The sequence below is a fragment of the Anomalospiza imberbis genome, chromosome 17, assembly GCF_031753505.1.
Source record: "Anomalospiza imberbis isolate Cuckoo-Finch-1a 21T00152 chromosome 17, ASM3175350v1, whole genome shotgun sequence".
In the NCBI taxonomy this organism is placed as follows: Eukaryota; Metazoa; Chordata; class Aves; order Passeriformes; family Viduidae; genus Anomalospiza; species Anomalospiza imberbis.
In genome coordinates this window covers 15,292,743-15,316,381 of record NC_089697.1, presented here as the reverse complement: position 1 = coordinate 15,316,381, position 23,639 = coordinate 15,292,743, and the positions used below count along the sequence as shown (strand labels likewise).

General features: G+C 42.4%; 1 protein-coding gene across 1 annotated transcript in view; it reads left to right on the top strand.

Moving 5' to 3' along the window:
• The first annotated feature begins 379 nt into the window (after window positions 1–379).
• NDRG3 (NDRG family member 3) overlaps window positions 380–23,639 on the top strand; it is a 62,946-nt gene continuing 39,686 nt past the window's right edge. The window contains exon 1 of the mRNA XM_068208161.1: window positions 380–518. The gene's annotated coding sequence lies outside the window, so the exon portion shown is untranslated. The remainder of the gene's footprint in view (window positions 519–23,639) is intronic.

The following is a 23,639-nucleotide window of genomic DNA, read 5'->3' as shown; positions in this document are numbered from 1 at the left end:
AATAGCTCGATCCTAAATGTTTAGGGTAAGGCCTTACCGAGGGTAAGGCGAGAGGCCCTGAGGATGCCACACTACTCCAGGAAGCGAGTGCCTCCGCTTAGAGACGTTCCCAGAAAGGGGGAAAGGCAGGAGGAGAAGTGCAGGATAGCACGCGGCCTCCGCGGAGGCAGCGAGCTTGCCGTGGGACGGGTACGGCTGCGGCCCTCGAGCGGGGACGGAGGGACAGCCGTGCTCAGAGGAGGTCACCCTACCGAGGCACGCCAACGCCGCGCCGTCCCGAGCCCTGCGGCACGGCTCCGCCCGCGGCGCCCTCACGGCCGGGCGGGGCCCGGCGGGCGCCCACAGCCGGGCGGCGCCATCTGCCGGCGGGAAGGGGAGGCGGCGAGAGGCGCCGCCCGAGGGCGGTGGGGGGCGGCGCCATGTTGCTTGTAGTCCCGACCCCGCGCAGAGGCGGCTTCCGCGCAGGCGTAGAGCGCTGCGTGCCGCGGCGGGCGGAGTGCGGAGGTACCGCGGTCCAGGTGAGTCCCGGGCCGGCCCCGCTGGGATCCCCCCGCGCCCGCGGGACTCCGCGGGACCGGGACGCGCGGCTGCCCCTGGGCAGCAGGTGCCACGCGGCAACGGCGGGCGGGCCAGAATCGACGGCAGCTGCGCCCGCGGGCGCTGTGTGTCCCGCCGCGCCCCGGCCCCGGCGGGGGTGATTTCGCCGCGAGGGGTTTCGGTGCCGCCGCCGTCCCCTGCCGAGACGCGCCGCTGAGGGGGGCTCAGCGCAGCCCGGCTCCGCTGTGAGGCGCCGGCCGAGACCGAGAGACGCTCTCCCTCCGCAGGAGTGGGAAATGATCCTCGTCACACCGGGCTGCGCTGGGAGTGGGGGAAACGCCTCGGAAGTGCCCGAGGTTTTTGCATGTAAATAACGGACGGGAGTGCGTCGGGCCTTCTGCTTCCTCTCATTTATAGCTTTTCGTTTTGGTATTCAGATCTCAGAATTCTCGTTTGTGTTATTTAGTTCGGGCAACGCGAACTAGGTTTTTATCTTTAATTCGGCCCAGCCTTGTAGGGATATGAATGGGAAGGGAATAGCTTCTGAAGATTTTCGTTGGCTTGAAACATCGTGTCTCTTTTTTTCTGTTTAATGAATATTTTGTATTTAGTGTAAGTCACAAGGAATAATTACAAACACTGTGTCAAAACGAGCGGTTTCTGCTGTGTTAAAGAGCATCATTATGAACGGCACTACAGAAGATGGGGTATTACAAAACAAGTGAGGCTGGCGCTCTGTCCCGGCTGCCCGGGGGCTGGCGGCTCGGGGCGCTGCCTCGGGGCGTTGCACTGCCCGTAGAGAGCCTGGCGTCTGCGCTGTTCTTCGGTGGCTATGCGATCGTGTCATGATAAAGTACAGTCACGGCATGAATTCCTGTGAGGTTGTGACTTGGTCACACCGCGCGTTTGCTCCAGAGAACAGGAATTGTCTGGTAAGGATCAGGGGGGTTGTGTCTGGGAAATCCAAAAGAGTTTTTGTATTTGAATACTGAGGCGATGAGAAGATGGAGGTGACAAGTGGAGAAGAATGGAACACAAGTATGCAAGGCCGGGTTGGACCGGGCTTGGAGCAGACTGGTCTAGTGGAAGATGTCCCTGCCCATGGCAGGGTGCTTGGTATTGGGTATAAGGTCCCTCCCAACCCAGGCCATTCTTTGAACAATCTGCTTCTGCTGCGTGTCAGGCATGCTTGTGAGTCTCCCATGTTCAGCGGACTTGGACACTCATTGCTTTAGCTTCTGCCTTGTCTGTAGAAATAACATTTGTCTTCCAAATGATGGAGCCTGGCAAGCCAGGTGCAGCAGTGCATCAGTCAGTGGGAAAAAGCAGAAAGGTGATGTAGAGTGAGGGAGCTCAATTTAAAATTAACATGAAGGTTTTCTAGCACAATAATTTCTTTGGGCTAGGCAAACAGAGCTTACCAGATGTCTCGCTTAGTGAACTGGGGTAGAGTCCTGAAGAAGCAAAGTGATCAGTAGGATTCATCTGGATTATTGGCCACTGGACTGGGGATTGTTGAGGGGGCTCGAGATGGGCAATGACTGTTCCAATTTCAATTATTTGTTTGGGATTTTGAACCTTGTGTGGCACGCAAAGCACCGTGTCTTAGAGTAGCAGCTTCATGTGCCTTATATTTGCCTTGTATCAAGATGTTTGGAAAGGTAGAAGCTGGAAATGTTACAAAATGAAAATTAAACAATATTATACAATTAAAATTATACAACTGCTGGAAGCAGCATTATTGAAACCTGCAACTATATTCCTAGCTACTTAATCTGCATCTGAGGTTAAAAATTAATTGAAATGAATAAATGTGTTTGATTTTGGTCTTTCTAAGCTCACCTTCAGAAACCCTCCAGTGCTCCCATTTGCAGCTCTTAGTTCACATTGGTTATACACAGTCCTCAGTGTTTTCCATTGGAATGTGTCAGTGTAGCGATACCTTTAGATTTCAGAGGTTTTATTACGTACATTTATTATGATTCCTTAAATATATACTAGAAAATCTTTTTAGAGATACTTCTGAGACGTCTATTTTAAACATTCCTCTGTTGTATGCTCAAGGTAAGCATTACAGCAAAGTAGTAATATAGGTATTTCAGTAAGAAGCACAAAAAATTATAATCATAGTATAGTTTAAGGATGAAAATAGAAACAAAAAAGAAAGTAATTCAGCTTTAAATTTTTGGGGGAATTGGTTTTTTTTATGTGTAAGAAGAGACTAGGGGTTTTATTTTTTAATTACTTCATTTTCATTCTCACAAACAGTATCTTAGTTTCTTCCTGGAAAATGGCAAAGCCAAACCCTCAATTCTGTTTTTATAGGCAATGCTAACACCATAACCCTCCCTGAGCAGAGCTTATCTTGTGCTCATCGTGCCAGCTGTGTCTTGGGTAAAAGTAAATATGTCTGTGCTGCTTAAGCCCATGTTGGGCACTGTGCAGGGCTGGCTCAGGCTATTTAAGTCTGTGAATATTATGGCCTGGGTTAAGCTGTGATGGTTCCAGGAGCAGAGGAGTGGTTTGGTACTTTCCCTGTGTAATGTTGAAGACAGTGTTCCTGATAGGTGTCTCAGTACTCCTCCGTGGTTTCATGTTTATGTGAATGTAATTGGAGCGGAATAATAAAATCCTGTATTGCTTTTCCCTGGGAATTCTCAGTGTTCTGGCCAGTCCGGTCAGTTATTAAGCAGAGCAGTTGTGATTTGGTCCTGCTGTGGAAAGGGTTGGGTGACTGTGCCTACTACTGTGCAAAGCAAAATCGATGAGAGACTTAAATAAACTCAGTTTTCAGTTCTGCTCTTGTAAATTCTGAATTTTAAATTGAATTTGCTGGATTTTTAATGGTCATATTGATCACTCACTATTTTCTACCTGGTCATACCCCACTGTATTCTGTGACTGGTATAGCACCATTTATTACTGTAATCCAATGAGTGCTGTGGGAAGCATGGAAGGAATAGCTCTGTTTTCATCTGGCTATTGTCCTTTCCAGACTTTGATGCATTTCTGTATTTACAATGGACCTAGTTCCCCAAAGGAGTTTTCCTTATTTTACATAACATAAAACTAGGAGAGATTATAAATGTAACGTTTAATTTCAAAGTAACCTTTACTATTTGGTCATGTATAAACCAGACTCTCTTTGTAGTTAGCAGATGGACTGAAGATGTGATGCTGCACTATTTTTTTCCCTCCACAAGAACTGGAATTGTGGCTTTTACCAGTGTGTTTGAACAGAGAAGATAGGCAATCTGCTGCTTCCTTTTCATCTCTGTTTTGGTGATGAAGCTGTGTGTTACATCTTAAACTGATCAAAAGACTGGCTGCCATGCAAAAGGGGTGGTCATATTCTTGCTCTGTCTTGTACCACCTTCAGCATTTACTGGAGGTTTTCGTGATCCTGTTCAGCTTGTTGAATAATCAGAGTACTAATCCAACCCCTCTGTGTCCTCATCTTCCCAGAAGATCAGCTTTTTCCAGGTAAGTAAGCTGAGTGAGTTCAAAAAAGGTCTGAGGAGTACCAGAGATGTAATTGATTTTTGTCATGTAAGAACACTATTCTTTTCTAACAGTGACCAAAAGGAGAAGATTATAAGGTCAGGATGAGTAATACAGACCTTTGCCTGATGGCCCTCCTGTCCCTCGTCATTTGTAGGATATCAAGAGGTAGATGTTGTTTGCTTTTATATTGTTGACGATTAATGCATTTTTCTTCTATGAACTAGCTCATGTCTCCCATCCACTTAAATGTAAGGCACTGCCACATCCCGGGGAGATTTTCCAGAGCACGGAATCACCTTGTAGGTGCTGACTACCTCTGTTTTGTTTTGAACTTGACAGCTGCTGGCTTCATTTCCTATCTCTTAGCTGTTGTATTGTTTGGACACAGTGAAGAACTGATCTCCATTTACCTTCTCCATTCAGCTGATGCTTTTACAGGTTTCTGTTGTATGTCACTGCAGCAATCTCTGTTTCCAGGCAGAAGAATCCTAGCCTTATTGATTTTTCCTCACTTGTATTTTAAAACCTTGTTTCCTTTTAAAAATATTTTCCTTTCCATTATGTTCTCTTGAAAGGAAGGAGCAGGCACTGCATCCAGGATTTAAGATGTAGCCATTCTATATTTTTATATGGTAGTTTTAATGCTAATAATTTTCTAACATTATTTTTTCATGTGTTGAATGACTTTGAACTGATGCTTTAATCAATCTGTTGTGACTCCAGCTAGATTTTCTGAATGTTAATGATCAGTTTGGAGCACACCACTCTATATGTGAAATGAGGACCATTTCTCTTCAGACTGGAACTTTATTTGTGCTGAATTTCATCTGTTGTTTTATTTCTCCATTATTACTTCAGAGGGTTTTTCTGCAGATCTTCAGCCAGCCTTTCTCTTTGCTCTCAGAATAGCTTGTATCCTCAGGAGACTTTCACTCTGCTCCTTGCCCCTTTTTCCAGACTTTATGAATACAGTGTATAGTAGAATGCTGCAAAAGGCTCCTTGCAGTCTCTCTCCCTGGGAAAATGGACCACTTATGCCCACCCTCTGTGGTCTGCTTTCAGCTGCGTGTTCGTCCAGGCAGGGGCTTTCCCACTCAGGGTTTTCTGAAGTTGTCTGGATGTTGACTGTGCGGCAGTTCCACCTGCTGTGATCGCTGCCCAGGGAGAGGCTCTGCATGTCCGGTGCCCCTCTGGCACTCCTGCTGCCCAGCAGTGAGCCCAGTCTGCAGACAGCTTGGACTGAAAATGAGCCCAACAAATCACAAATTAATGCTGATTTATAGTGTTGTACTGGCAGTATACACATGCGGGGGTTTAATTAGAATCCGTTCAGTCAGGTAAGTGCATATCTGTGCTTGCTGCTGCTGATTGAAACTGCGACCTTACCGGCTGAACTGCAATCTAGACTGAGACCGTCTGTACATGATCTTCCTATTTCAAATGGTCCCATTTGATGCTGTAGTCAGGTTAGCACGGCTTGGTGTATGAATTACACCTAGGTACTAATTCAGTCGATTTTGTGACTGTGACTTGGATGGTTTCCCTGTGCTGAGGCAGATAAACAGTCTGACCCTGGGTTAATGTCTGGAATTCCTTAAATAAATGCTTAAACAGTGATTAAGGGAGGGGTTTAGTGCATTTATGTAAATTGATAAGGATCCAGTAATACTTTTTATCCTATGTATGGACTTTATTCTAATTTATTTATAAGCATCATAAATACTTAAAAAATGTAACTGGAAATTCACAGATTTTGCTACTGATACCCTTATAGTGTGTTCTAGAATTATTTGACATCTGTGTACATTAAAGTTTTCTAAATACAGAGGACATAGATTTTTAGTGAAATTTCTGTTCTCTAAATTGGTCTTTCAGATCTGTTCTTGAAAATTTGCCTGGATTCTCCAGTGCTGTTGTCACACGTAGTAGTTATCTGCTAGTTTTTTTGGACTGCTTTTGTGTGGAAACTGAAGTTAGGTGCTTGTGTTTTTAACAGTTTATTTTGGCTGTGGTAGTTTTGAAATTTATTACTTTGCCAATAAAATCTGGGGGTGGGGGAATGGGTTCAAGTTGTGAAGGTTATTTCTACCTTTGCATAGACAGAAAGAAAAACATGATTTGTGTAAGTGTGTAGTTTTATGACTCAGATTGGAAAAGGAGTGCTTGTGTCCAGATGGTAGAAGATGTGACCTGGGGAGTGGTTTAAGTTTGCTTTTCTGTTCTGCCAGCTCACGTGCTGCATGGTTTCTCTCTGCCTTGGTGGAGAGCTAATACAACAGTGCTGGGAGTCTTGGGCAAGGACCAGCTGCTCAGTTGACAAAGAAGTGTTTTTAATCGTTGTAAAAGAGCTCTGCATTTGCTGTTTTGCTTATGTAGTTCATTCTGATACAGTTTTCCAGAAAGAAATTGCCCTTGTTACAAATGAAACTTATTTCTTTCCTTTAGTTTGGATGAAAAGGTTATCAAATACATATCATATGGCCCTCAGGAAAGCCAGGGAAGATTTTTTTTCTCATTTTACAATGCATTTGGGCTTTATCCATTGTCTGACCTAAAGAAAGGCTCTGAGTTTGGTGAAAATCTTCACGTGGATTAGCTCAGCCACAGAATAAAACTATTCTTTCCTGACATTTTTAAAGTAGTTAATTGAAAACATTCATTATTGAAAAGAAAAAAATCAATAAGAGATTTTTTATTTTATTACTTTTAACGAGCGGTAGGTGGATGGAACACTCAGCAGGTATTGCTGCCAATTCATGTTTATTAAATAGTCTGTGAGGTCACTGGTCAGTGAGTGGCCTCTGCTCCATCCCCACACAGGTGAGCATGGTCACACTGCTGTGAGGTCTCGGTGTCTGTGCGGGTCCAGGAGTGCTTTGGAGTTTAGAGCAGAACTGTGGGACCGTAGGGCTGCTGGTTCATAGTGAGGACATTGCTTTAAGAGGCGGGATATTATTCAGCATTTTAAACTGTGCAATGCCTGTATCATGCAACCACTGTAGCTGCTGCTCTGGTGTTGTAAGAAACATAAGGAAGGAGTTGTTGCTTAGAAGCTTGTCTGTCAGGATGTCTCCTTGGTGAGTCCTTGGTTTGCCTGGGTTAGCCTGCGGTGCTGGGCTGTAGCCTGGGTTGTCTCCCAGGCCATAACATGGCTTGGTAGTACTGCTAATTTGTGCTGCTGTGCCATAGAACTGAATTATTGTAACTGAAGAGTTGGTGTAATCTGGGGCTCTCAACTGACATTTTTCAGAAGGGCTGGACTTTTCCAGCAGAGTGAATACAAAAGCACAGAGAGGGCTGTAGCTTTGTTTGTAGAAAAGAGCTAATGGAGTAGTTCAGGTCATCTCTGCTTAAGCGTCATTTTGTTTTTTCCCGGTGCCACACTGAAGAAAAAGCAAGGCCTCCACCGCAGAGAGGAGCAGCAATATGGGCTGTGTGCTATAGAGATCCAGGTGTACACCAGTCTGGGAATGCTGCCATATGGGGGGTGGTTCTTGACATAAGAAAGTAAAGGTTTAAGATATTTTTTTGGCCACATTGAGCAGAGCCATTGCCCAGGTATTCAGTACCTTTTGGACACTTAATTTCTGTATTTATAACTGTTTTAAATAGACTTGGAGCTCATGGCTATCCTGCCCCCGGACTCAGTTGTGGGGTTGACCACATGAGGCAGGAGCCAGAGACAAGTTATCTGTGATTTCAAGAGATCACAACTTTTTTCTAAGCTTCTACTAAAATGCCCCAAACAACTCAAAGTATTTCCTACTGCCAGCCAAGCTTCAGGAAGCACCTCCACACATGTGCAAGCTCTGTTGCTCTCCAAAAGCAGCTTTTTCTGTGATCTCTTCAGCAGCAGTTCAAATCTTAGAAAATAGAAACCACGAGCATTTCTTCTGTTTCCAACATGCAAAAGAGTTATTGATGTGGAATTGCAAAGTGTGATGCTTGCTGTTGGAGAAGCTTTTAAAAAAACCTAAGGCCAGGTTGATTTTTGTTGTCCTGGTGTTTGAATATGTGCTTGTCTGTATGTATTGCATGTGGTCTGAGGATCTGTGACCAGACTCTTGTAACAGTAATTGCTGACTGATTTCTTTGTGGCTGTGCTCCAGGGGAAGGAGCCATCTCAGGTCTGTGATGGTTACTCAGAGGTGTTACTTGCCTTAAAAGTAGTTGACTGTACTGCAGCACTCCCTGTCACTCAGCCAGTGTTCCAGTTCTCAACCCCAGACCTGCAAGGAAGTTAAAAACCTTTGCTGATCTGATTTCCTTAGGGACTATCCTGGTTCTTCTGAACTTCTGTGGTGGCATTCTGGGAAGCATATAGGTGCAGGTGCAGGGATAAAAAATGCTGTCATATTTGCTTCTCCCACCCTCCCATCTTGCTTTCTGATATATCTATACTTTGGTTATTAAATGGAAGATTTTTTACGATTTAGTGTTTTAATTATTGGACTGCATGATCTTAGAGGCCTTTTCCAATCTTAAGGTCATGCCACCTTTCTGGTCCCTCTCTCGTCTGAGACAGTCATACCAAAGCAGTAACAGAGACTTCTTGTGCCTTTCTTAACCAAATCTTTTTTACTGGTTTTGTTTTGTTTGTTTGTTTTGTTTCCTGTTGATGTTGCGTATGTCCTCATTCATTCTTTGTAAATGCATAGGAATGTTGGCAACAGTTTCCAAATTTTAGGTAGCCTGACAGTCCTGTATCCAGGTATTTGAGCAGTTCTTGATAGCTGGGAAACAACAGTGTCAACACCAGGGCTGCCTGGTCACGTGTATGCCAGAAGCTTCACAAGAATAATGAACCCATCAAGCCCTTTGGATAGTGAGTGAGCTTACACTGTGAGAAACTGCTTTTTTTGTGGCATTTGGTAGTAATCGCCTAAATGAAGTGTTTTCAAGGGGAATTCTAAGCCACTATAATTATATGTATGCTACACTCACACCAGTATAAAAATGTCTTTAAAACTATTTGCAGAGCTTGCCATTTGGTTTCTCAGGAGGGGGGGTCCTGTGTCTGTTCCACGTGAATGCATTCCATTTCTGGCAGTGGTTTTAGGTGTTAGAAAATTATATTTCCTTACTGAACATTGTTTTCCTTGGCAGTGCAGTGACTTCTAGAAACATTTAAGAAGTCTGTCATTCTGCCTTTTTTTTTTTTTTAGTATTATTAACTGTGATATCCTGAAGGGAACAGAATTTCTATAGGAATTCCATCATCAGCACTGAAGAGTGGATGAGAATGTGCAGTGCTGGGAGGAAGTGCAGAAGCAGCTTTTGGGAAGGGACAGTGAGCTGAGTGCTTGTGTCACTTGGGGCTGAGCTTCAGGAAGTGTCCTCAAGAGCTGGTTTGATCTGGAAAAAAAACTTACATCTTCTTTTTTCCTTGTTTAAAAGAATGTTTTGTTGAGGTTGCAAAACAAGCCCAAGACAGCCTTCAAATGCCAGCTTTGGAAATTGTGTTGCATAGGATTTCTCAGACATTTGGAGGAGACATTCACTGAGCATTATATTATCTTTTTTTGTCAGTCGTAGAAGAGTAATGCAAGTTTTTCCTTGGGCCTTACAAAAGATAACTGCTTTTTCCCCTCTTGACTTTAATTGTTTTATTTTTCTTCAATAAAGACAGGAGTTTCTTAACAATAAAAGCAATAAAACAGCCAGAGAAGCCTGTGCTCTCTTTAAAAAAAAGGAAGAAATAAGAAATAGGATAAAGTTTTTTGTATGGTATAATAAGCTTTAAAAAAATTCACAGTAGAATAGAAATATGAATTTAAAGTGTGTATAAATGCAGGAGAAATACTGTCAGTACTTCATTTTCATAAAATAAGAACTGTTTAGGCACATGTTACTCAGCCGTTTAGGGAGGTTTCGTTTCCAGAATATGAATCTCTCTGCTTTCTCTCATTAGTAGGTAGTAGTTGTTGGGGGAAAACAAGCTGTGGCTTGAAACACATTGCACCAGAAAGCTTAACTTGTTACCTGAGCATTAATTGTCTGAACTGAAAAGTGTTGTAATGCAGATATCTTGCTTTCCAATAGTTTTATTCACTGATGTGATATATTAATGTTTTCTCAGATCTCTAGCCTTCAACTGTTCTGGGCTATGGATTGATTATAAACATGGCACTTACGCTGCTATTTTTATCCTGTCTCCCTGTTAAAATGAACTGCTTATGTAGAAGCCATCATCAGTCTCCTTGTTGGCCTAAAAATGACTTAAGTAGTCTTTGTATTGTCAAAACATTCAGTATGGAAAGGCTCACAGGGTTTAAATACTGATCTTTAAACATTTCATTTAGTGAAGCCTGAAGTATTTTTATCCTATCCTAAATCACTAGACTCAAATTTTCTTTTGTGTTTTTAAGGAAACACCAAGGTTTCTGAGTGTCGTGGTTTGACACAGAAATGATTTTTTTTCAGGAAGTTGGGTCAAACCAATCAGTGGTCAGGTTTGGAGGTTTGGATATTGGCACCTGGAGTGACCACTGAAGGCATGGACACGCCTCTGCAAACACAGGGAGTTAAAAGCAAGAAGTCCCAGGGGGGCTTTCTCTTGGGTTCCTGTCAGGGTGCTGTGCAGACCTCCCCTGCCCAGCCACGGGTGGGAGGTGAGCCGAGGGGGCTGAAAGATTAGAACCAGGCCAGCTCCTGCAGACAGAAGGGTGGAGAGAAACAGAGATGCTTTTGTCCTCCACCCCCCCCACCCCCCCCACCAGAGGGAAAGAGACAGAGTCTGATGGCACCTGTAAATTTGCTGGCAGAGGAGAAGGTGGGGGGGGGGAGATGCCCAGTTGTGAGAGTTGGCATTCTGGGCAGAGATTTCAGCCATCCAGGGAGTCTGAACTTTTAACCCTATCCTAGAAAATGAAGGCTTTGTAAAATATTACTCCTCCTCGATTTGAAGTAGAAGAGAGACAGTCCAGGACCTGAGATGCTAGAATAAGAAACTTTTGAGTAAAAGGAGATGATGGAGTGGCTTGTGACTAGACTTTTCTTGTTAACCATAGGCTGAACCAAATTCTCCTACAATAGAGACTGCATTTTAGAGGGATGCAGTAGTGAACCAAGAGACCTGATTCAGCAACTACCAACACAGAAATGGAGAGAACAGAGAAAAGCTGAAGAGAGTGTGGTGACGCCCCCTGTCCTCAGGAAGAAGATGATCTCTGTTCTTGAGACCCTTAGCCCCAGGGGAAGAAGAAAATGGGGGGGATTGTGGTCCCAAAATTAGAAGCTGAACTGTTGTCTCTTTTAGTCCGTAACAAAGCATCCTTAAAGGAGCCCTAAGAGCAGTCTGTCCATGCACAGTGGTGACATGGAAAGGAAAGTATCACACTAGCAGATTTTCTCCATGCAGTTACCATGTGTAACATAGAAACACAAGAAGTAGCAACTGTGTTTTCTGGGGTGTCTATAGTGCAAGAGAGACTTCTCTCTCCTTTGAGAGACTGAGTATTGATTATCTGAAGGGTGGCAACTTAATCAAAAATCCTGAGTAGTGTCTCACTGTGGTTTTGTTAGAAATTGAGTGGGGGGAGGAAGAGTGTTTTAGAGGGTCTTCATCCTAGATTTAGTGTGTGTGTGTCTTTTATAATAGTAGTAGTTTAATAAAGTTTTTTTTTCCTTTGTTATTAAGTTTAAGCCTGCTCTACTCTGTTCCTGATCACATCTCACAGTAATTATTTTAAAAAGTACATTTTTGTGCAAGTGCTGGCATTGTGCCAGTGTCAAACCATAACACTGAGCAGCAGTGATTCCAGTGTCTGGGGACCTCAGCTTTCAAGACTAGCACTTACCTTTCCATCCATCAAGGGACTTGTTCCATGCCCTTTGTCTCTGCTTCCCTGCAGCAGGGTTTAATAATCTGTGTGGATCAGAGGTACAGGGAAATCCCGGTTGTGGGGAGCAGAGGTGCCTTCCTCCTAGCATCTGCTGGTGCCTCTGAACTACTGGGTGCAGTTGCAGAAGGAGGGGGATTTCTTTCTCTTGTAGGGCCAAACAGACAATGCCTGCAGTGGTTTCTGAGCAGCTATTAGAAAGTTCCATCCTTATTTTACTGGCATGCCCGTATACTCCTAATATTTAAGAGATGAACAATCACATCTTAACAATGACAGCTACTGCTTCTCCCTCTGAGCACCTGCATTGACACAGTCACCCTTGATCTGGTAAGAAGCTTGGTTGAGCAGTGCTGTGCTGTCTCTCTCATGCAGTGGCTAGATGAAGAGCCATGACTTTTATTAATGCTGGTTGCATAGTAGAAGGTAGAAAACAGCTTTCAGTCAGTGATGGTGAGGGTTCTATTTTCCTCCAAACTGGCTGCAGAGGCATTGCAGGAGAAGTAGCCTTGGAGCTTTTACCTCTTTCTTGGTTTCTCCCCTGATTATGTCTTAATTTGAAGGAAAATCAAAACATCTAATCTCTAACTGAGGTGAATATTTAACAGGAGTGTATCAGGTGCCACTGTATTGAGCTGCAGTGGAAATTGTTGGTCTCTTCATTAAAAGCAAAGTTATTTCATGCTGACTCAAAAGGTCCCATGAGAAACAAGACTACTTAATCCCAATGTGTGGTTTGGTGAAGGAATTGTGGAGAAAAATTTGTGTTCCTTTGCTAAACAGGAGGTTCAGATAGATCAAAGAAACTGATCTCTGACTTCACTGTATTGAGTAATATTGACATAAGAAGCATTGCCTGAAGGGTCCAAGACGACCAGGAGTACAGCCGAGAAAGAGATCATGATGAACTTACTCAACTAAACCAGGTGAAGCCATTGTTTTGAAAAGAAATGAGTGCCTGAGCCTGTGATGATTCCCTCTGCACCCTTTGTTTCATAAAAGCTCTTGGACAAGGAGAGGAGTGTAGGACTTCTCTGCAGTGGATGGACACTTTCTCTTTGCAGCTCCTAGCATAGCTCATATACAAATGGAGCAAATGTACATAAAAGGGCTAATTAAAAAAAAGAGTTGTAGTCAACTTGAGGTCAAGAGAGAAGTATACGAGTATTAGATTTAAAACTATGTAATAAAATATTTCAATGAAATTCCTAACTCTGGGAGTGGTGGGGGAAGCAGGGCATTATGTCAAAGGTTGCACAAACATTTATGAAGGTTCGTGGCAATATTAAGGCACACTTCCAAAGAGAAACACTGATGTATCTCCTTGAGGAAGTCCTATAAAGCAGTAAAATCATATGAAAAATCAACACTGGAGCTCATTATCAGCATAATCTGGCAAACTCTTGAGTACAAGAGAATTAAAAAAGAGAGGGAGTGGTGATGAGAGAGCAAAGGCATGGAATTAGAAGAGAGAAGGAGACATTAAACTGTTTAGGACTTTGCACCTTGGAAGGAAGCCACTGGGAGGACAAAGGGAAGTAATAAAGCTTTATGAAAGAGTGACTGGTGCGGGAGGTGAGTGAAGAATAACTGGCATTTCTGAGACCATGAGGGCTATTGGGACATTCAATAAAAATATAGCTACAAATCAGACAGATGGAAAATTTATTTTATTTATTGCCAGAGAATGATGTGGAAGCCAAAAGCACAGAGAAGTCAAAGTTAGAGAAAGAAACTGAAGACAGATGACATTTATTTGTATCAATAAACCTACATTATCATAGTTAGCTCTGAGGAAACATGAAAAAAATCCTGTGGCACTAAGTGATAAAGTAGCATTTTAAATTCAGCAGTGAAGTAATGCAGCTGGACAACAGCTCTCACTGTATGTGTACAGTGATGAGCTCTGAATTTCTTTTCCAGTCAGGCAGAACTGGGGTTTGTAATAGGCAGCTCTATCAAAATACTATCTCATTGTTTAGAAAAGCAAATTGAAGGTTAGATACTTGTGGAAAAATAATAGTGATCAAACTAGGAAACTGTGGTGTGTAAGCTCACAGTGCAGCTGTGTTGTGAGTGCTGCATGAGTTCTAGTCTCATCACTCTCAAAGACCCACTGAAACTGGGAGAGATTCTGAAAAGGCTGATGTGAATGATCAAAGGTGTGCAATGAGTTCCTTGTAAAGAATGATAAACAGATCAGAGCTCTTCAATTTCAAAAAGATGTCTTTGAAGAGGATATGATGAAAGCGCAGTCTTAGCAGCATGGCATGTATGTGAACCCATTATTCACTGTCTCTTTTGATAAAAAAAACTAAGATGACCAAATAGATATAGTAGGTTGCAGGCTCAAAACAAAGTGACATATTTCTAAAGTGGGAGCATGACCTCCTCCTTTGGCATCGAGTCTTTAATCTGTTGGAACAATTCCCTGGATTTAAGCTGATTTATTCTGCAGTTAACACTTCATCAGAATGCTGTTCATGGAGCTTTGTAAGCTTAGCTCTAGAGCTCCGTGCACAAGAGAAATCCTTTCAAACGATGGAGTAGGTATATGCAGCCTGGCAGGCTAAAATGGCTCTCCTGATCAATTTTCATTTGGAAAACCAGTACAACTTCTCAACAAAATATTATAGTAGAAATACCTAGTAAAGTCAAATACAGTTCCTGCAGCTCAGGACATACAGCCTCGCCTTGTGTCTGGTGTTTTTGGGTTGTGATTGGAGTATTAAAATTTCTGTGACAGCAAGACCTAATATACCCTCTTTGTCTGACCGTGAGCTGGGATGGTGGTGCTTTCTTACGCTGTAGTGGTAGTTCAGCTGCCTCTACTACAGAAATAATACAACATTAAAATACCAACCAGTTGCAATAGCATTGTTTTCGGATTGCTCCACAGGAGTTAGAAAAGCAGGTGGTTTTGGATTCATGGAAACTGGACATGGCTTCAGTGTACAGGTACTATTTATTTGTGGTTTGTTACCTGTGCTTTGTTGTGTTTGCATATTTATTGGCAGAATTAATTTCTTGCAGTTTTAGGCTGATTTAGCGCCTTGCTAAACATTTCTTTACTGAATTGTAAAGACGAACTTCACTAACTTAAACTCTCATAAACTACTCAAGTGAACTGTGCTTTTGAGTGGTGTTTAACATCTGCTTTTGACCTGCAGAAGGGCATCTAGTTACAGAAACATGTCATTATTTCTAGTTCATTAAATAAAAGCTATGACCTTAATCTGCAAATCCTTGAGATATTTGGAGTTTGAAAGAGTAGGGAGTGGAGTGGTGGAGTCTGCTGGTATTGCTGAGCTACCCCCTTATGGTTGCTTGTGTTAGCATGTGGTCTCAAGGACCTCGTGTCTTCTTGGGGACACCTTGCTCCTGAGCAGGGCACAGCTGTGCTCAAGACTGAATCTGACTCTTGAGGTGGTGAAGAAACATTTGGTGGTAAAGTGAGTTCTATCATTTTACTTTTAAAGTGTTATTACGATCCAGAGTGATTGTATTACTGAGGTTTCATAGATAACTACATGTCCTGTGCTCCATGGGTGCTTTCAGACCTCTCCACTAGTCAGCTAAAGCTTATTCACTGAAATTGCTGCGGACGAGGCTCAAAAGAGTACCCACGCTTTGGTTCCCTCATGGTGGCTTAAACGAATACGATACTCTTTACAATTGGGTTTGGTGCCTGATTGTACCACAACTCACCTGGCTAATACTGTCTTTCTTACATCTTATGGTATGACTACCCTTCTTCAGAACATTTTAAATATTTTCTGAGGATATTTTTAGATAACCCAACTATAACATTGCAATACTGGACATGGGGTATGCCATACAGCTGCCATTTTCCAAAAGGATATGGCAATGAAGCTTGGAAAGGGAGGAAAAAAGAGTAATGTTGGAATGAATAAAATCAATACAGAAGGAGCTAGGGCTTTCGTTTTATGTCTGAGATGCCTACATCAGCTTAAATTCTGCTTAAAGGTTAATATGGCAGAAATGTGCAAGTAATGTTATGGAAAGGAAATACTACACTAAGTAAAAGTAATTGATAATTTCTCTCCAGGTGAGTGTTGGCAAGCCAGCCTCTCTTTAGAGAAGGTTTTGTCGGGCTTTTGTAGGGTTGAGGCTGGTGTTCTTATCCTTGCTGTTTGCCAAGGGCATTGGAAAGTTCCTTCTCTGGACAGCATGTGTGGGCAATGGGAGTTGTGACTGCTCAGAGCTGTTCAAATAGTCTGTGAGAAAGAGTTAGTTTTTGATAAAATCTTCAGGGTGTGTTACTTTATATTGCATATTTTGGGGGATTTTTGTAATAGTGGGGTGAAAGTGTATTCTGTATATAATAGTTCAAGCTCTTGATAATTTTTGTGACTCAAGGAAGGAGTCACAAAATTTCATGGATGATTTCATGGGTAAGGCTGCCTTACTGTTTTTCTGTAGCACAAAGTGTGAGAATAAATAACTTCTGTGTTCACAAGGAACAGCAGTGTTTCAGTGCACTGGGGAAGAAGCCTCTACAGGACTCAGGAGAGGCAGATGCTGCCGAAGGACAGATGGATGTACAAGCAAAGGGGAATTATTGTCAGGTGCTCTTCTTTTGCTGTATCCTAGACATTTGCTCTTGAACTGAATCAGACTGGATGATGCACTACTCAGATCTTGCACAGTTCTTCACATGATCTTTTTCTGGAAAGTATTGAACGCTTTTCAGAGTTGGCAATTGTAAAGAGCGCGGGTCTCCAGGACGGTTTGGATGGATGAGAGATCTCTGAAGTCAGGTCTTAGAAAATGTGGTTTATTAAAAGGGGGGAAAGGCCCTGCTTGGAGTTGCCAGGCGCAACTCGTGGCAGGCCCAGGAGAGAGGGAGAGAGAGGGAGCGAGGGTTCCAGGTGAGGGTCCCAGAGAAAGGTCCAAGAGAGTGTCCGGTCCCTTAGGCACACCTTATCAGGGGGCTTCAAGGTGGGCTGGAGCAGGACTTGGGCCAATGGGGTCACAGATACCTGATACTTCAGGGGAGGGCCACAGGTGTGGGATGAACCATACATTGAGGGTGAGACAGAGCATTCCATTTGACCTTTGGACCTATCTGCAGGTAAAGGGCGTTGTTTAATCAGAAGGGGGGATTGCTTTCAACCTGGCTATACTATTGTTTTCTAGTTATTCAGTAGTCAAGGTTTGCTATTTCAAATCTAGTTCTCATCTCAATGTCTGTATTTTCCAAATCTTTTGCCAGGCAATCATATTCATAAGGTTTTCTTATTTCATCTTCCCCAACATCCAATCAATTTAATATTAAGCCTGTTATTTCGATATATTAACATCTGCCCTGAAAAATTTACCAGAAAATTAATTTCTGCTCCAACTATGCCTTTAATATGAAGTATCTGAGTTGACTCCTTATTCATTATAAAACAGTTTTAGAAAGGGAATTTTTAAATTCTTCTGATGTGTTCATTTTAATTTTTCTTTTTATTCTGGCCTGTGATACTTTCAAGTTAAAAATCTCATTGCTTATACCACTTGCAGCAAAGGAAATTCCCATTGAATAAAAGGAAACTACTTTTGCAATGAGAATGCTTGTAATGCTAGAATCTACATCCTTAGAGATTTTTCAAATCCGTAAGGCCCTGAACTACTGGATCCAGCTTTGAAATTACTCTTGCTTGGAGAGTAATCTCTTCTCCAGGGAGAGTAATCTCTTCTCCAGAAACCTTGCCATGTTCCTGCTGTGCTGTCCTTACCTGTGAAAAAGGCTGTGAGCAGGCTTCTGAGAAACTTCCTCTTAATTCTTAATTGAGGACCTAATTAGACTTTGGTGTAGTCAGTTTTTTCCTTCACTGTTGCTTAGGTGTAGTACATCCTCATCTCATGCTGATTTCTAGGGAATGAAATCAGAATTGATCTGCTGTAACCAAGTCTTTCTAAACATGGAGGGGTTGAACATGAAACCCATGTGATGGTTCACCTTTATTCAGGACTAGAGTATTAGAACTAAATCAATTGTATTGAGATCTTCAGTTAGTTTTGAAAGAAGTAAAATCTTTATGGTTTAACATCTTCAGGGGTCTGTTTACAATAACTGTGTATCCTAGTTGGCAATTGCCTTTGGGATCATGGATTTCCATCATAAGATAGGCAATGTGAAACTGTCTTAAGCTTGTGAATGTTTGCTATATCCCAAATGTACCAAACTGAATTTCACTTAATAGGAACCACCTTAACTTGCACTGTTACTTCTTAATGAAAACTAAAGTCTGAGTTGATCTAACCCATGGACTTTGGCATGGAGAAGTTTGGGTGAGGAAAAAAGGAGTTATTGCTTTTACCTGATAGATATTGCAAGCAAAGGCTATACAGATTCAGCTTACCTTTCTAAAAACTGCTCTTTTTTTGGTATAAATTGTTTACCCAGTTCAGTTCACACAGTAGATAGCTTTGGTTTCTTATTTTGATCACTCATATTTTAACAGGAATGGGTGTGGGGGTGACTGAGGAAAGGGAGGGAAAGAAGGATGGAGAAAAAGGGAAACAGAAGTTCTATTAGCATTTTAGGAAGGCAAGGCCTTGGATCTTACAAGTATAGGAGGATGTGCCTGCTGGACTTGTGCAGATCTCAGGCAGTAATGACCAGAGCTTTTGCAGGAAGAGCTCAACGTACAAGTAGCCAGAACCAAGAACATCCACTGGAAATCTGTAGAGAGCAAATTGGGTTTGGGTGAACATAGAACCTGGTGAGTAGGTCAGTTTCCTCCTTAGGCCTATCTGACAAAATTTGGGAAGGCATGTTTGGTACATAGTGCCATCTGCCTTTGGCTTCCAGCTGCTTGCAGAAAAGCATTCCTAATTCTATGAAAAACATCACTTGCATTCTAATGGTATTTTAGGTATTTGTTTTATATGCAGTTTTATAACTGACTTCAAACACAAGTCATTCTTATGAGTGATGTTTGGCTTAAGTAGCTGGTGTTTTCTGTCCTATGTCTCTATTGTATTTATGCATGTGTTTGCAAACTGCCCCTGTAATTTGTAAGGGAGGATGCTTACAGTGGCTGAAAGAATATGTGGTCCATTGCTGCATCACAGAATCACAGACTGGTTTAGGTTGGAAGGGGCCTCAAATATCTCATTTCAACCCCTGTGCCATGGGTAGAGACACCTTCCACTAGACCAGGTTGCTCAAAGCCCCATCCAAACTGGCCTTGGGCACTTCAAGGGGTGTTTCTACCCTCTGTGAAATAAGACATTATTACCTGGTTTATCAAAAGGCTTCTGTCCATTTCAGAAACTTATAACATGAATGTGCATGCTGATGTGTACTCAGGTATTCATTTGTAGCCCTAGTTATTTGTATCCACAGAGCACCACAAAGACTCTAGTGAGTTTGTGATTGTATTTCCCTACCGTTTTGTATGTGATCCTCAACTTAGACTGCAGGATTTGGAAGCAGATCCAGCAGTTCCATGTCTGGTCCTCATTACATGAGTTGGTTCTAAAGTTTATGTAACTGTCTTGATAGGCTCTTTCAGCTCACTAAGCCAGCAGAAGGCTAGCCTGGCAAAAAGTCTGCATTACACCTGCTCATGTTGCAGTCAAGCATGCCAGACCTCAAGGCAGGGTTTGGGTCCTGGCTGCAAGGGGATGGAGCAAAGGAGAGATTTTAGGGGTCTGGCTTTTCTTTCAGAGGCTGTGAGGTGAAACTCTAGTTCCTCTATATGTCCTGAAATAATACCCTACAACAAGGTAACTCAAATTAGCAAAATTAGACTTCTGTCCTATGTTCTGTATACACTCTCTCTAGATGGATTAGATTTATCATAAGTGCAGGCCCCTGCATATCATCCAGCAGTGTCCTGAGCATGTATGTTATCTGCTCCCTGATGCAGCTGAAGAGCTAACGCTGCCCAGACCCGTAGTTTCTTACAATCCAACCTCAAATCAAGATACTTGACAGATTTAGAAAAAAAGATGGCATATAAGGAGCCTTTTCATCAGTCAGTTCACTGATCCAAGTGAAAGGTAGCCCTGGAAAAAACACAAGGGAGAGGGTAAGGAGATCTGACTTGCCATGTTACAGCATAATCATCTGCCTGGTGCAAGGGAAGGAGAGGTAGTAAGTTCTGTCTGGTGTAGGGAGGGAGGACATGAGCATCCCTTTTGGCAGAAACTCACAATTGTTTTAAATGAGTAATGAAATTACCTCCTGAATTGGTCCTGAATTGTCTGTCCTTTATCCATTACTGTTTTTAACTGTGCTAAGTGAAGTTGCTTCTCCTGGCCAGCTGCCTCAGGAGGGACATGCAATTCAGCCTGACATACACAAGGATGTTTTCTGCTTGGAAGGAAATTCACAGACTGGAAATTATGGAAGGGACAGCTGTGTGGCAGTCTCAATGAGTCTGAAGTAATGGCACTGATACTTGACAAGAGGTTGTCCTTCAATGGCACAGGCTGGGCCAAAAAGGAAAGAGCTTGTTCTGAGAAGCTCAAGGAGCAGTACTACACACGTAAGAGGGATATTTTGTTAATGAAGACAAAAGAACAAAAAGCATATAATAAAAATCTTATTTTAGCAATTTGTTTTTCATACAGTGTGGTCTTAAAATTTGTGTCAGTCCTGTGAATGCCCCTTTTGCAAGCAGCCTGCAGCTAGAGCAGATTAAGATAGTGAAACTGCATCCCAAGACTTAGGTTTGTCTTCTATGTACTTTGATATTCTTATTAATAATCAATATTTAATATTGAACAGTATGTATTTGCTGTGATAAAATGTATGGTTTCTCCCATATCCACCATAGTGGATGACTTGGAATTGGAGCTGTTGAAGTGTTTGATCAGCTTTTGCCTGGAAGTATACTACTTTCCGATGGCCAAAATATTTTTTTTCAAGTTTGAGTGAAGAAGAAAAGCTGCAAAGACACTAGAAGTGATTTAGATGTATATACATGTACAGCACAGTGAAAGGCTGTTCTTTACCTGAATGAACTGAACCAGAAGCATTTGTGTCTTCTTAGCTGCTGAGGAGCAGAACTATGTTTTCTTCCTGAACTTTGCATGTGTCTGTGATGATTTTTAAGTTTGGTTTATCCAGACTGCACATATATTTGTATGTGTATATTACACTGTTCATGCCAAAAGATCACCTTCACCAGTGAATACGTTACTACGTTGGGTTTAGGTTGTACAATTGATATACATTTTTTCTTATGCATTTGATTTCAATATTTTTCTTTTGTCCCAGTAGCACCCCACACAAATGAACTAAAAATATCAATGAAAATTGCATTAGAAAATATGAAAACTGAGATCTAACTAATTCTTTGTTTAGCTATACAATAACTTAAACACTGGTTCCTCACAGACAGCAAGAAGGCTCAGTTTGGTGGAATAGTTTGGGTTGAAAGGGCCCTTTAAGTCCACCTTCCACTAGACCAAGTTGTTCCAAGCCCCATCTAACCTGGCCTTGAGTCACTGCAATTAAATGTTTAGTGAAAATGCAACTTTTTCAGTAAGATAAATAAAATGCAAAATCAGCATTAAATTTCAGTAAGTTGAAATGTGGTATTTAATGATAAAAATAATTGTTCAAATCTCATTTAAACAGGTTTCCAATCCACTTTGCTCTGGAATGCTTTACTTTGCTCAATGCAATATGTATTCACAATTGATTAATTTTTTTTCACTTAAAGTGTGAAAGCACAGTCGGTTAATAAGAAGCATGGCTGAAACGAAGCAGAAACAAGCTTGAAAATAAAACTGCAGAGGAAATGGAAGAATCTGGTGGAAAAGTCAGATTTCATCATAAGCCGCTTAAAAGCATGTTCCTGCCGAAGACAGCATTTTCCCCACTTGCCATGGGTGGATGTGTGCTGGGGAGCAATTGAGGTCAGCTATACATAGTGAGTGCTGAAGGGTGGGGACACAGGACAGGGAGGAGATGGCAGGAGGAAAAGGTGCTGTGGATGCCTTGATGGTGACAGTGCTGATTGTTTTGATTTGGACAAAACCCTCAAGAGCCCTCACCAGTACCTGGGTGGGACCTCCTGAACTACAGGGCTAGTGGAAGCAATTAACCCAGTAGATGTGAAAGCATCTTGGAACAGATCCATTTGAACGTGTCCTTCACCATGAAGCTGGCAATAAGGGGTCTGTGGTTTAGCCTGAGCTCTGTGAGCTCTGACACTGGGTAACACCAGTGTTGCTGTAGTGTGATGGCATTGGGCAGGAAAGGACATAGAACATCATGTGAGTAACATGACTTGTCACAGCTACAGCTGGTCTGAAGCTGAACAGATAAATTTGGCCATAACAGAAACCCAGTTTGGCTAGCCTAGTTTGTTACAGAAGTAAACAAGTCCCCAGGTGAGGCAATGCTAGGTTGGATTGGAACTCGAACTGGGGGCCCCAAGCAATCCCATTCAGTCCTGAATGCAGACATATCGCTGGGCAGTGTCGAGATCTCGACCAATCAGGTGTTCAACTGTGGGAATTTTGAACCCCCTGTAAAAGGGAGCATCCATCAGCAAATCTTGGCTGTTGTCGTGTGACCTTTGGTGTGCTCAGTCGCGTGCCTGTCTCCAAAACTGTGACCCATACATAATAGTGACTGGTGGTAGCAGTCACAACTTCTTTCATTTGCCTTGGGGAGAAGGGAAATGCTGCAAAACTGTTTGAAAGGGATAGCATGATTAGAAGAGGCTCTGTTTCAAAGACAATAATTTTCACAATTTTCATCACAGAAATTTCTCATTCCAGTTTAGATCCTGAGTGTCACCACTCTAAAACTTCTTGGACTGTTCTGTATAGGGGAGCTCAGCATAGTTCAGTGTTTTCATGGGCAGTGGTCCAGGTATATGTAAAACACTTTAAAGACTTTTACAGCATTCTTGCTTAATCAGCCCTATAGTCAATGCCTGTTAATTCAGGCACTGGGCAGGAACAGTGTCCTGCTTGCTGAGCTCAGTTACACCTGTGGCAGTATGACACTGCTTTTAATTAAAATTGGCTTCATCCAGAATTAATGGAAAGCTGGGCACAGACCTTTTCCTTACAAAACCTTTGTTAAATGTAGGTCTTGTTTAAACACCTTAGAAATTATATGCACCAACTGACATTTCTGTCCTAGGTGTAGTTCAGATTCCAGGGATGTAAAATCATGGCTTAGGAAGCTGCTATTGCTTTGCTCAAGTGCAGTGATGCCTTAAAGAGCTAGGAATAAAACAAAACACTTTTGAGACATTATTAGTATAGGAGGTAATATACAGGCTGGTCTTTACTGGGGGCCTCCAGGGGCAGGTGTGGAAAACTGCCAACCCTCACATACGGTGAATACAGTTTTGTAAGTTTAGCAAATTAGCATAATTGACAAGAATCCCCATTTAGAAGCACAGGTAGTTCCTCCCTGGTTCTACCCTTTTCTGATTTCTCCCCCTCCTTAGATAAGAACTAAACTTTGTTTATGAAAATGTGTCTCAAAGAGCTGGTTTCAACCTTGGCTCCCAGAGAGCCTAATCTTGGGCCCCCAGGGCTTGGAGCCTCTGGAAAGTGTTTTGTCTTTCTGTCTGTCAGGGTAGGGAGGAGTACTGGAGTTAGCTAGGAACTATATAACTATGCAGCAATAATCTACAGAGCTACAAATATATATGAAGGAAATACAAGAGCAAAAATCATTTTGGCTACAGCAAAACCTGGGACTGCACTGGTGAAGCAGAATACGATTTCTTTCTGTAGGCACACAGTTTATCTTGGAGGTGGAGT